General features: G+C 37.0%; 1 protein-coding gene across 2 annotated transcripts in view; it reads right to left on the bottom strand.

The window, feature by feature from the left end:
* The window catches only part of LOC123880548, a 40981-nt gene that overhangs the window by 4805 nt on the left and 22567 nt on the right, over positions 1 to 13609 (bottom strand). The window lies entirely within an intron of this gene.

Raw genomic sequence — 13609 nt, 5'->3', positions numbered from 1 at the left:
GGTAATTCTCAGAACTGGTACTGATTCTATCACAATAACTCAACGGGCGATGGAAGAGGTATGTTTGGAGTTTCTGTACGTGATGAAATCAGAAATGAGGAAATCCGTAGGGGAACCAGAGAAACCAAGATAGCTCAACGAGTTGCGAAACTTATGTGGCAATGGGCACGCCATATAGTTCGATAAACTGTAAGACGTTGGGGAACCCCAAGGAAGAAACCCCCGTCTCTTCCCCTTGATTTGACAGACATGAAAGAATAGCCGCTGAGTTAGGCGACGCGGCGGCGCAAGGCTGTGGCATGTGAAGTCCCTACAAGAGACCTCCCGCAGCGGACGTCTATCGGTTGATAATGATGATGATAAAGTGAGGAATATTATATAAACGGAGGGTTATATTTAGCGCCACGAAGGTTATAAACTAAATACAGCACCCAAGTTGAAATTACCAAAATAACGTAACACGCACTCACCCTTTGAGCGTATTTCCTATTTCAAAACAACCGGGAAATCTAGCTCCATAAAGCTTTTAAACTGTGTGCAAACATTCTATAACGCGCCTGCTACGATATCAATCGAGCTCAGTAAACACGTAGTAATTTCATGGTAGATTGATGCACGCACTGATAATAAGTAGTTGCGAATACGTATTTCTAATTAGAGCGAGTAGCGGACCATATCGTATCGACAGATATTTAAATGTGTTACCTACCTGGTAGTTATCACCTGGAAAATTTTCTCCATATAACTTAAAATTTAAAAAACCCCCGACACAAAAACCTCTACAAGAAAACTAGAAAAGAGCTGATAACTTTCAAACAGTTGAACCGATTTTCTTCGATTATAGCTAAGAACACTCTCGATCAAGCCACCTTTCAAAAAAAAAAAACTAAATTAAAATCGGTCCATTCGTTTAGGAGCTATGATGCCACAGACAGATACACAGATACACACGTCAAACTTATAACATCCCCCTTTTTGGGTCGGGGGTAAATAAATGTTTACCAAAGCTACATGGGACTTTACTTTAATACACGTACACAGTGCAAAACATGGCTTTCTTTTTAAGCTCTAAGAAACTCGTTACAGATTTCTTTAGTTTGGCGGATTATAGCAAATTAAGCTTCTGGTTCCTTGTATGTCATGGACTTGTGCAAAATAACGCCTGCTTCTATACTACATTGTTATTGACTACACTATGATTGTTATCGATGGGTTACCAACGAGTCACACCCAATCGTGTAACAGTGTGACTCGTTGGCAATCCACCACCCACACTAAAGTGTGACTTGTTGGCAATCTATCGCCCACACTAAAGTGTGACTCATTGGGAATCTATCACCCACACTAAGTATGTCTCTTTAGGAACTCTAATTGTTAAAAAAGTTGCAACTAATAACAGTGTGACTCGATGGAACAAAATCGATAAGTTCCCACTTCCCAGCGAGTCACAGTGTGACACAATTGGGTGACTACAGTATCAGGATTGAGTTTGAACCCTGAATTCACAAAATATGTTGTCATTTGTCATTAAAACGATATTCTCGTTAAAGTTCCGTAAGTATCCATTCAATGGAAGTAATTGAAAAAATCCACGGCAAATATATGGTAAAAAATACAAAAGTAAAACTCGATTAAACGGATTATAAAATTATCGTTAGTGGAAATTAAATAATGTTGGTTATCCGTTTAACGGCACCTCGGGTTTTACAACTCATTGCACATTTTGCCGTACCGTATAAACTTAGTATAGTGCATACATTTTGATTTTAATCTAAGAGTAAACCGTGCTTTTATGTTCTCAAATTGAGAATCTCTTCTATGGCGAGTGGGTTCTCATTTATGCATTATATAAGATTTAATATCTCACCAACGTCGATAGAATTCAAGCGTCGAAACACTAACTAGCGTTAAAGTAAAATTACTGTTAAATGGTTTAACAGTAGTGTACCTCTTATAGTAGAGTATAAGCTTAAGTCTATCTGAAGCTAGCGATTCTTTACGAAAACCTTTACAAAACCTTTAATAAGTTAAATTTACGATAGTACCGAATTTCGACTTTAAATCAAGATCATAAGGTCAATTTTGCTGTGACTTTATTGCGTTTCGAACTCGCACCGGAACGCGCTACGTTGGAAGACTCTTTCGTTAAAGCACCCCTACAAGGTACACAAACGACATCAGACGAGTCGCAGAGAGCCGCTGAATTCAGGCGGCGTAAAACCGTGGCGAGTGGAAGTTCCTACAGATCTATGTGCAGCAGTGGATGTCAATCTTAAATCTTTACTCTATGGTTCGTGTTTCTGGCGAGTGAAAGGGACGCCATCACTCATCAAAGCGAGATAGAAAAATTTAAATCACGCGAGTGAAGGGAGACAGCAATAGTTGATAAACTAAAACATTGTATTGTGAGGCACAGAATTTGCTTCGGATGCGGGATGTTCTAAACTCAAATTACATTACATCTCTTAAGACGTAATGAATTTCAGTACAACATTACACCCCAGCGTCATAGGACCTTTACCTTTAGATAACAGGTCTGTATTAAGCCACTGTCGAGCGAGTGGTGTGGAAAATCTATTTTTCCATTTACGATCGTCGAATTTGTTTTAAACATTTTTTCTGCAATAAAATTCATCGCGCTCGGTGAAAATTATGAACATTCAAGTCAGTTGAAAATAAAGGTTCGGCTCCATAAAGATGAACGAGTATGCAAAGTGTTTTTATTTTGTGACAAGTTGTAGAGCTTGACTGCGATCTCACCTGTTAGATTCTGTCTAAAGTTTCTTAATTTAAGATCTAATCTATGCGTCAGCGCTTAGAGTAAAAATTATTAAGCTCTTCGTCCGCTGTAAAATAATTTGCATACGAGCACGCGGACGCTACGGTAATGGGATTTGCGACTGATGCTGTTAACAGGCGAGTGCAGTGAGACCGGTACGATTTATAGAGTACCGAAGTAAATCAAGAAACCCTTAAGCGGAATTTACATTACAAAATTAGTGGCACGAAATAAGTTTCAAGACATTAATTTCGTAATGCATGCATTACGAAATTAGACGTTTACACGTGCACTTGATGGTGAAATTAATGTCGTGAAACTAATTTCGTGCCACAAATTTCGTAATGTGAATTCTTTTTTATAGTTATTATTATTATTTACACATGCCACACTTAATTTTATTCCACTTGTATGTGCAGTTATCGTAAAAGAATTATGAGGCTGGGTATGTTGGTGAAAAATGTTATGTATAATATGGTTTTTGCAACTATGAGGGATAGCAATTTATAGGAGAGCCACGATATCTGTATCTGAGAAAATAAATGATACTAGCTGATACCCGCGACTTCGTTCGCGTGGATGTAGGTTTTAAAATTCCCGTGGGAACTATTTGATTTTCCGGGATAAAAAGTAGCCTATGTGCTAATCCAGGGTATAATTTATCTCCACTCTCAGCCCAATCCGTCCAGTAGTTTTTGCATGAAGGAGTAACAAACATACACACACACACACACACACACACACACACACACACACATACAAACTTTCTCCTTTATAATATTAGTGTGTAGAGAATCTGCCCCAATACGTTTTTTTTTTGGGAACCATGTGTTGGAGGGTTTTCTCTTAAGTTAAAATTTGGCAGTTATAGAAAGCGTCACCGCTACGTCGATAATGTGTAGTTAATCTTAAACTATACAGTAAAAAAAAAAAACAAACACAAAAATAAATTTCATTTATAATGAATCCCTAAACGGAATAAGGTTTGTTGTACTTATATCCATTACATTATCGTATACCATATATTTATTATAGTATTCATTGTACAATAAAGTATGTTCTACTTTAAAAAAATACAGAACCCTACCGTTATGGTTGCTCTCTCTAATCGACACAAAGCTTTATAGCGTCCAGTTTGATTTAAATATAAAACAGCTGATATTAAGACCTTGCGTCCAGGTTGTTACTACGAGTATGTAGCAATCATAGACGCAGTATTATATCCTATAACCATATCAGCTTGATATGAGGTAGTTATTTCGTAACTACAGACAGATACTTCAATTTAATTTATTAGTATAAAGCTAAGGTTTAATGGTGGGAACTTATTACATAATTTTATTCACAGTCGCGCGTGATTTCATGATCCTGTTTTTACGATAAATTCTATGAATACGCTATTAAAACTTTCTACCTCAGCAATATATTATAATATAAGCTAAGCTAATTCTACTCTACCCCTAGAACTCCGTGATATTATATGATGGAAATGAGAAAATCATTTCTAAAGAGCATAATTTAGCACTCTTCAAAGTAATAAGCTTCTGTTAATAGGTTGTTGCACATGAACACTAAAGCTTATTAAATTATGCAGAAATCAAAAGGACCACCGCACGACAGAACCTTATGCGATACCGACTCCGAGCACCCCATACATAAATTGTATAATATTATCCATCACACTAATATTATAAATGCGAAAGTGTGTGTCTGTCTGTCTGCTACCTTTTCACGGCCCAACAGTTTAACCGATTCTGACGAAATTTGGTACAGGGTTACTTTAAATCCCGGGGACGGACATAGGCTACTTTTATCCCGGAAAATCAAAGAGTTCCCACGGGATTCTTAAAACCCATCCGCTTACAGGCTTACACGATTTGTATGAAATTTGGTACCGAAGTAGTTTGCGTCCCTGTAATTGGCATAGGCAACTATTTATCCCGGAAAATCAAAAAGTTCCCACGGGATCTTTAAAAACCTAAATCCACGCGGACGAAGTCGCGGGCATCCTCTAGTATTCTACTTAATCCGGTTACTTATGCATCGACATCACATAGCAAGAGTCAATTTTTGTGAACGACTACGACGATTTCTACGACTTTTTGGAGGTACGATATAGTCACACTTCGAAACCAGCATTAACTTTTTTTTTTTTTTTTTTTTTCCGCTGGTAAAAATGCAATTACGCATGCCGCTCAAAAGCGGGTATGTGGGGCTCACTGGCAATGCATTTGTGCTGCATTCATATAGCATACCCATTAACTGCCTGACGATATATCAACTACACGAAACTTTTTTTGTCATTTGGCTCAGACTGCCATACCAGAATCATGCCATTTCGTTACTGGAATCGTCACTGGTAGAGAAAGAGGCCGAAAGCAGTGTCGTGTACTGCATCGTATTCGGATGGCAAATCGTATCGTGCGGTGCTTCGTGAACAAGCTCCTGTCAGTGTAAAACAACAAATGTGGACCTTTTTTAACTGTATGATCTTAAAAATGTATCGGAGCTGTATCTGAGGACATTTTTTTCTCATTTATTTTTTTCATATATGTGGGAGAACTAATACTTTGTCATTTTTAGGATGCCGTACCTCAAAAGGAAAAACGGAACCCTTATAGGATCACTTTGTTGTCTGTCTGTCTGTCCGTCGTGTCTGTCAAGAAACCTATAGAGTACTTCCCGTTGACCTCGAATCATGAAATTTGGCAGGTAGGTAGGTCTTATTGCACAAGTACGGGAATAAATCGGAAAACCGCGAATTTGTGGTCACATCATGTAAAAAAAAATTAAAATATGTTTCAATTTTCAAAGTAAGATAACTATACCAAATGGGGTATCATATGAAAGGGCTTTACCTATACATTCTAAAACAGATTTCTATTTATTTTTATGCATAATAGTTTTTGATTTATCGTGCAAAATGTTGGAAAAAATACCCGAGTACGGAACCCTCAGTGCGCGAGTCTGACTCGCACTTGGCTGGTTTTTTTAGGACACCTTATTATATTACCAGGCTTTTTGAAGACTGCGAAATACCTACTAAAAGATGAGGCGAATAAATATTTAAAATAATCCGAACTGTTCAAATATACAAGTACTCAAGCTCCGCATCATATTATAGGGTCCAGAAAAGCAAATATATATCTGTTTTCTTTCGTTTGAAACTGCTTCCTGAAATCAAGCAACCAAAGTTTGTAAGCTCGCGAAACATTTTCCTTAGAAGTTTTAATGCTAGCTTTTAGGTGTGATTATTTCAGACACGCGGCTTGAGAGAATAATTGGTACCTACCTAAGTTAAGCAGACCATTACAAACGTAATATTTACAGCACGAGGGTTCCCGCAATGAGCAATTCGCTACATGAACAATTAACTACGCGCGTTAAATTTGAAATTTCCGTTATACATATGCCTACAGTAGGTAATCTCAATATAAGTATTATTTCTGTTCATTGCATCATATTCTACGACCGCAACTGATAAAGTTTTACTCATTTAGCAAATTTTTCAACTTACTTAAGTTGTTGAATTGAATTGAAGCTATTGATAATAATTGAATTTTAGATTGAGTGAATGAATGAATGATTTATTAAATAAAATGTAGGTGTACAATATTATGAATCATTTTTTTTAGTCATTGTTTAACTAATTACAATTAGGTGATCATCAAAAATAAATAAAATGAATACACGCTTTCGTTGCAAGTCTTTTACCAAAACTTGGAATTTAACGCTTATTGAAATGAACTTTGTTGTGTCTCGGACCGTTAACAAGATGCAAAACCGAGAGCGCTGTAAAAGTAAATAATTAACCTAACCTAACAAAATCGTAAACTCTCACAAAATTAATGTAAAAATAGTTTTACATTTCATGTGTACACATACAGCCTAATATGAATAAATAATTCTTGAATGGCCGCTGAATCCGTGGAACACTCTATCCATATGTTTACTGGGATTTAGTGACAAAGAGTTAGCTGCCAGTCTTTCGAAATAATATCTTGGTACATGTAGTTATATTGGTTGTAATAAAACACAATAATAGGGGTTTGAAGGTATCTTCTCACGGGATGATTCATTTAGTCTCAAAGCTCTGGGATTTCAAACTACAGTAGACTAATTTGATTGTCACATCAAGTCAAATACTGACGTAATTCACAGACGACCCCAGTTGCTTTTGATAGAGCTTGTCAATTAGCTTCTAGAATCCAAACTACTGAATTACACTATTGAATTTGTTTAACAACAAGTATTTTAGTGATGAACATATTGATTATACATATACATATATAAACAATTCTCATACTATCTAACTATATATGTCAGCAGTCTAAGCATATTCATGTTTCAACGTGATAGTCTCGTGACACATTATAATATGTGGCACATGCTGTTCTACGTGAAATAAATAAATTTTATTTCATCGACAAAATGTTGCAAAAGCTGCGGGGAGGGATATTATGTCGCACTTCCTGTGCTCGGACCTCGGGCTGAAAACTTCTGCGATCTATATTTGCCTGTATCGGACATCTTTAAAACAAGAGTAAAGAGGCATCTTCCACCCATCTTAGGCCACATCATCACTTTCTATCAGGTGTGATTGTGGTCAAGTCTGTGCCCATTTATAATGAATTATTTAAAAAATGACGGAAGAATAACCTATCGTAAAATATGTACCATTTTAATTATGCTCGTTTACGTAAGTATTGAGTCAAATAAGTGTTTTTTAGATAGCTGTAACAATATGTGGATGACGAAATTCATTCAACCGCCACTCAAATGACTTTTGGCTTAGCATGTTGCTAATTCTGTTGTATACAATCTCTAATTAAGACTAAAATGACAGGTATAAGTATATTAGTTTATTTGTTTTATTAAAAAAAATGCATCACCTAACTATAACTAAGTAGAATGCGGCATATCCTCTATAATCTATGATCTATGGCTGACTATACCTACCTAATCGGTAACTCGGTACTCGATGTGTGACTAACAATTGTGGTTGCATGCTCTTATAAGAGTACACTTTTGTACTATGATAAAATACTATGCGCTATACTTTAGTGTTTTCTTTAAAATTCAAAATGATAGAAATAATTAATATAAGACCAGTATAAGATAAATTTATTGCGTTTGATACTAAATGCAATATCTCATAATGTTGTTTTTTTTTAAATTCCATTACAAGTTTGTCCCTGACTGCAGTCTCACCAGAAAGAAAGTGATTATGCAGTCTAAGGTGGAAGCGGGCTAACTTGGAAGGGCTGTGGCAGTTTTTATTGAAGGCTGGATACCCTTTATCGGTTTCGAAACGCATCGTACTGGAACGCTATATCGCTTGGACAGCATATAATGCAACAACAAAGGAAAAATGTACACATCCAGATTCGAAGATTACCAGAGTGAACTAACATTACTTTGATTGGATCACTATCCAATCAAGGCGAATAGTGTGCACTTCGGTAACCTGTTCTCAAATCTGGATTCGAAACAGATTACGAGCTCAATAGCGGGATTGACTGCAGATTATTTTGATTATTTGCTGCTCCACCACATTTAGAGCATCCTAGCATGGCTTGCAAAGCCTCCTCTTGGTCATTATTTAATATTTACATTCTGAGATATATTTTTTGTAAAGATTTGCGGTAAAGCCTCTTCGTCTATCATTGCTTGAACACTATTGGTATGGAATCTCGGACGAAGAATCAGATGGACTTAACAGACGCGTATACTCGAAAAAGACAAATAGCGAGTACTTCTTTATTATTATAATACTACTTTTTATTATTTTTTTAGAAAAATAATATACTTTTGCTATAGGTATTAGTATCTCTTGGTGCCTTCAAGGTGGATTCAGCAGTCGCTAGTTATCACTTTACCGGCAAAGACGTGCCCGCATAGAACTTCAGAGCACACGCAGAAGAGTGTTTCATCATAATACGGTCATATATCGGTCTGAAAAACCAACCAAACTGAAATAAATAATAGACAGAAAGCCAGGCACATTTCATACATTTTACCTGCTTCGATATTAGCACTACATTCAGATTCGTTCTAAAATCCATCGTTGCTAGCGATTGTTTTTCGAATGGAAATCAAGCCGTGCTCGAAGTGATTGTACGTGGAAAACATTGTATTCAAATCCCTAGTTAATGAACTAGGAAAAATCTGTATCAATTCGGGTTCAAATTGTAGCCGTGTATCACTTGACATGAATTGCGTAGGGCATTCGAACTAGTCTAGTGGAAACAAAACTACTTTGTTAACAGATATCAAAGTGAAGGGGGTTTTCGGCAGGCTTTTTGATTACAGTTTATTTTGAAGCGGAGCTCTTCGGACGTTTGGGATCTAAATGAAAAAAAAATTAAATAATAAACAAATCGACGCTCCATCGATAGACTCTACTACTGGATATAGGTCCACTAGTCCATAGGTAGGGACTTCCACACGCCACGGTCTTGCGCCGCCTGAATCCAGCGGCTTCCTGCGACTTACTCAGCCTGTTGGCACGTATTGTTGCCCATATAAGGGAGCCCGTATGTATCTACCCGAAGTTATAGGTACAAAATAATATTACAACGCATTTATTCCCATTTGTCAACGCATTCCAGCCTTATTACAACTGGCCCGCTATTTAACTTTATGCCCCCAAACCAAGAAGAAAAATCCACGCACTAGAGCTGATAATCTGCTTAGTTCTAAGACAAATCCTTGAAGTAGGTAAATACATTTCCAAACTAGAATCAATTACCACAACATTCTAAAATTGGAAATCCGACACAACCGGAGAAAGATCAGGCATAGCAGCGACAGCTTTACGTGCTCTTTGAGGCACGGGGGTGAAACACCACCAACTTCCTAACTCCGGGCTAGTAGATATTGAAAATTTCTTAACAGGAAAATCTAATACCTATCAAGTTTTTTGGCCCGACCCTGGAGTCGAACTCAGAACCTCGTCATCTGCACTCGAACATGCTAACCCTAGACCAACGAGGCAGTTAATTCAATTAACGCACATAGTGGAACTGTCAAACACAAACACAACACAGGTACATAGCTTCCGAGAGGCATTTTCGCTGCATTGTTGATGTCAACGCATTGTAACTGTTTCCACGATGTATTGTTGAAGTATTGATTGTAACGATCTGAACTGGGGACTACACAAAAGTACGCTTTCCTTTTTATTTGATGACAAGTTAGCCCTTGACCACGATCTCTGGTAGTAAATGACGATGTTGTACACCACTTTATTCGTGCACTTATTAGTGTTTGTAAGGAAGCGGGGATATGAGAGGTATTTATACGAGGATTCCCATGCTTCGCCAGATTGGCGACTGTAATAGCGCACTATGCTAACCTCTGTCAGATGAGCTTAGGGCTCTGTTACAGCTGTACAAGAAGGTCTTACGAAAGTAGGTAATTGACCGAGCCAAGCGAGGTCTCTGAGTCTACTTGAGTGAATTTGCACTTGTCCGTATGCCCGACTGTCAGAGCCTTATAATTTCTGAATTATTGAACGTAATTACTTGAAACATAATATGCAAACTAATAGATAGCTTCATCCGAATATTGCAAAAAAAAAATACATAAAAGTTTTATTCGATGATGATAGAGTTTTACTCTCATATGAAATGGGGGACTTTAAAAAACTTCAAGGACGCGTTACCGACATGCTAATGTTAATAGTGCTCGCAGTGTCTACGGATGTAGAACTAAACTAATGTTGAAGGGTTTAACATATTAATTAGGTCATTTTTGACACTACAATAGAGTCATGAAATTCGACAAAAGAAACGATTGTGAGTAAATCAAACTATGTTCTTAGAATAATTGGGAGTGTTCGACCAAGCTTAATGTACTCGTAGCAGGCCGTAGTAAATGTAGACACCTACGAGACGCTATGCTACGCATAGTAATATATGTTGTAGCTAGTCGTATCACTAGTAAAACGAATGCCACGCATAGTTTTAGGCTGTTTACACATTAACAGGGCTCTCTCCGTCACTCGTTTCATACAATCGTAGTTCCAATTTCATTTGAATATTAAGCAACCAAAGTCCATGAAATTTTGCAGACATATTCTAGAAACTAATATCTATGTCTGTGGTTTTCCAGATTTCTGTTAAAATATTCGGTTTCAAAGTTACGCGGTCTTAAAAATTTTCATACAAATCTTTGAGCCTCTGTAATTTTAAATCTACATATTTTTAGAAAAATCTAAAACACCACAGACACAGATATTAGTTTCTAGAATATGTCTGCAAAATTTCATGGACTTGGGTTGCTTAATATTCAAATGAAATTGGAACTACGATTGTATGAAACGAGTGACGGAGAGAGCCCTCTTAAACAGGAATATTATGAAGCTCCGTAACCGAAACCACCTGGAATCTTTATATGTAAATAGGAAAATTGACAAAACTGATTGATAGTGAACTAAATTAAATTATTTGCTAGACACTATCAAATATCTGAAATAGGGGTGCACATATAAAACAGTACCCTGACAAGCAACGGACAACGGTTGGATTTGGAGATTTGAAATTTAATCTTATCTTACTAATATAATAGACTTGAAAGTTTGGATGTTTGTTACTCCTTCACGCCACAATGATGAACCGATTTGGCTGGGTATGGAAATAACTTATGCTCTTAATTATGTAATACTAGCTGATGTTCGTGACACACGCACATACAGGCGCGCAAACACATCCAGTCACACACACACACACGCACAATCACTCACACATACACGCACGTACGCACGCACGCCAACACACACACCCACACACTCAAACACGCGAAGTCGGGGCATCAGCTACTAAAAATAAGGATGAAAGCAAACCTAAAAGACTTCTTCATACGGTAAAGTAATACGTTTCAATAGAACTCTAAAATTTTCAGTGACTTTGACTGTCGTGTGTATAATGAGAGTGCATTCCATTACTCAATAGATTGCACGGTGAAAGGGCAGTTACGAGCATCGCTTACGACTCAAACTTAATATTGTGTGCTGGCATGCATAAAGTCTGCGTTCGAAAAGTTTTTCTCTCCCAGAACAAATACCTACAGGTATAAAGCAGTAATAGGATTTAATTAAAGTAACGCTCATAAGGTTGTAACTCATTTACACGACACCATTCCCACACACGCACGGCTCCGCCTCGCACGTTACAACTTCTTCGAGTGGCCCGCACCCTGTAGACGCGTGGCCGCTTGAAGCGCGTGGTAAGCGAGACGTCAACCATTGAAAGGCTAGATTGCGGCAAGCTCGCTTGCTGCGCGTTGTTTGCAATTGTATGGTGTCAATGTAAAATGTATAAATGTTGTACAGAGTACGATTTAAAGCCCATATTTGAATTTTCATTATATTACCTTGCAGGTGTGTCGTGTAAGTGAGCTACGACCTGTACTCGCTTCTTTTTACAAGAATTAATAGTAGCGTAAGCGTATAACTAGACCGTTTTGCAAACATTCGTTTACGAAGTTGAGCCTGCCCGGAATCCCAATAAAAATGTCATAAATCCGTGCAAATAACTTTTTCAAAGTACGTAAGAGCTTTTTTACACCACTCGTGCGACAATGCCTTATTATAGACCTGTTATCTAAAGGTAAAGTACGTTATAACATTTCTAAGACCTAGTCGGGTTGTAATGTTGTACTTAAATCCATTACGCCTTAAGGGGTGTAATGTAATTTGAATTTAGGATATCCCGCATCCGAAGCAAATTCTGTTCCTTACAATACAATGTTTTAGTTCATTAACTATTGCTGTCTCGCTTCGACGTATCACTCGCACGATTTAAATTTCGAAACACAAACCATAAAGTAAAGACTAAAGATTATTGAAAATTCCCTACAAAACTTATCTGCAAAACGTTACATTGTGGTGATATTGAAATTAACTATTTATTTAACTTAATTTTAAAATGTCAAGTGACGACGATGATGGTAGCAGTAATTTGACTCCGTAAACTATTAATGCTCAAAGTGAAACAAACGATTTGCTCCCAGAAACTTCTAAAGACTTTGATAGCTATAGGTCAGACTCGTGCACCAAGCCGATGGTATAAATCAAAAACTATTATGAATTAAAAACAAATAAAATCTGTTTTTAGAATATACAGGTAAAGCTCTTTCATATGATACCTCACTTGATATATCTTACTTTGAAAATTGAAACACATTTTAATTTTATTTTTAATGATGTAACCACAAATTCACGGTTTTCGGATTTATTCCTTTACTTGTGCTTTAAGACATACCTACCTGCCAAATTTTATGATTCTAGATCAACGGGAATACCCTATAGGTTTTCTTGACAGACACGACGGACGGACGGACAGACAGACAGACAACAAAGTGATCCTATAAAGGTTCCGATTTTCCTTTTGAGGTACGAACAAAACTTTCTAACTTTTTAACTTAATCGGAATGAATAGATTTTTTTTAGTTTGGCTTTCTATAGTTCGCATTTTTTCTCCCGAGATAGCGTCTCACTATTACTTCTCCAACATCTCGACATTTTCCCGATATTTTATCAGGAATATAAATAAAACAGGTGGAATCACAAGTTTCAAACAACAAAATAATTAAAATGGAATACTTTATAAATATTCCAAAATGGTACTACTTCATATGTAGCTCGACACATACCAGTGATATTTTTTCGAAGCGGCTTTTCATATCCTTAGATTAAGTAACATTTATGAATTAATATCACGGCAAACATCAAATAGGCGTGCAAATCTATCATTAAAAACATGTTAAAACAACTCTCAGCGACGATTGTGGGGCTACGACACAATTGCACGGTGCGGTTGAGATTCA

Source organism: Maniola jurtina, chromosome Z, assembly GCF_905333055.1.
Source record: "Maniola jurtina chromosome Z, ilManJurt1.1, whole genome shotgun sequence".
NCBI lineage: Eukaryota > Metazoa > Arthropoda > Insecta > Lepidoptera > Nymphalidae > Maniola > Maniola jurtina.
This window is presented reverse-complemented; position numbering and strand designations above follow the sequence as displayed.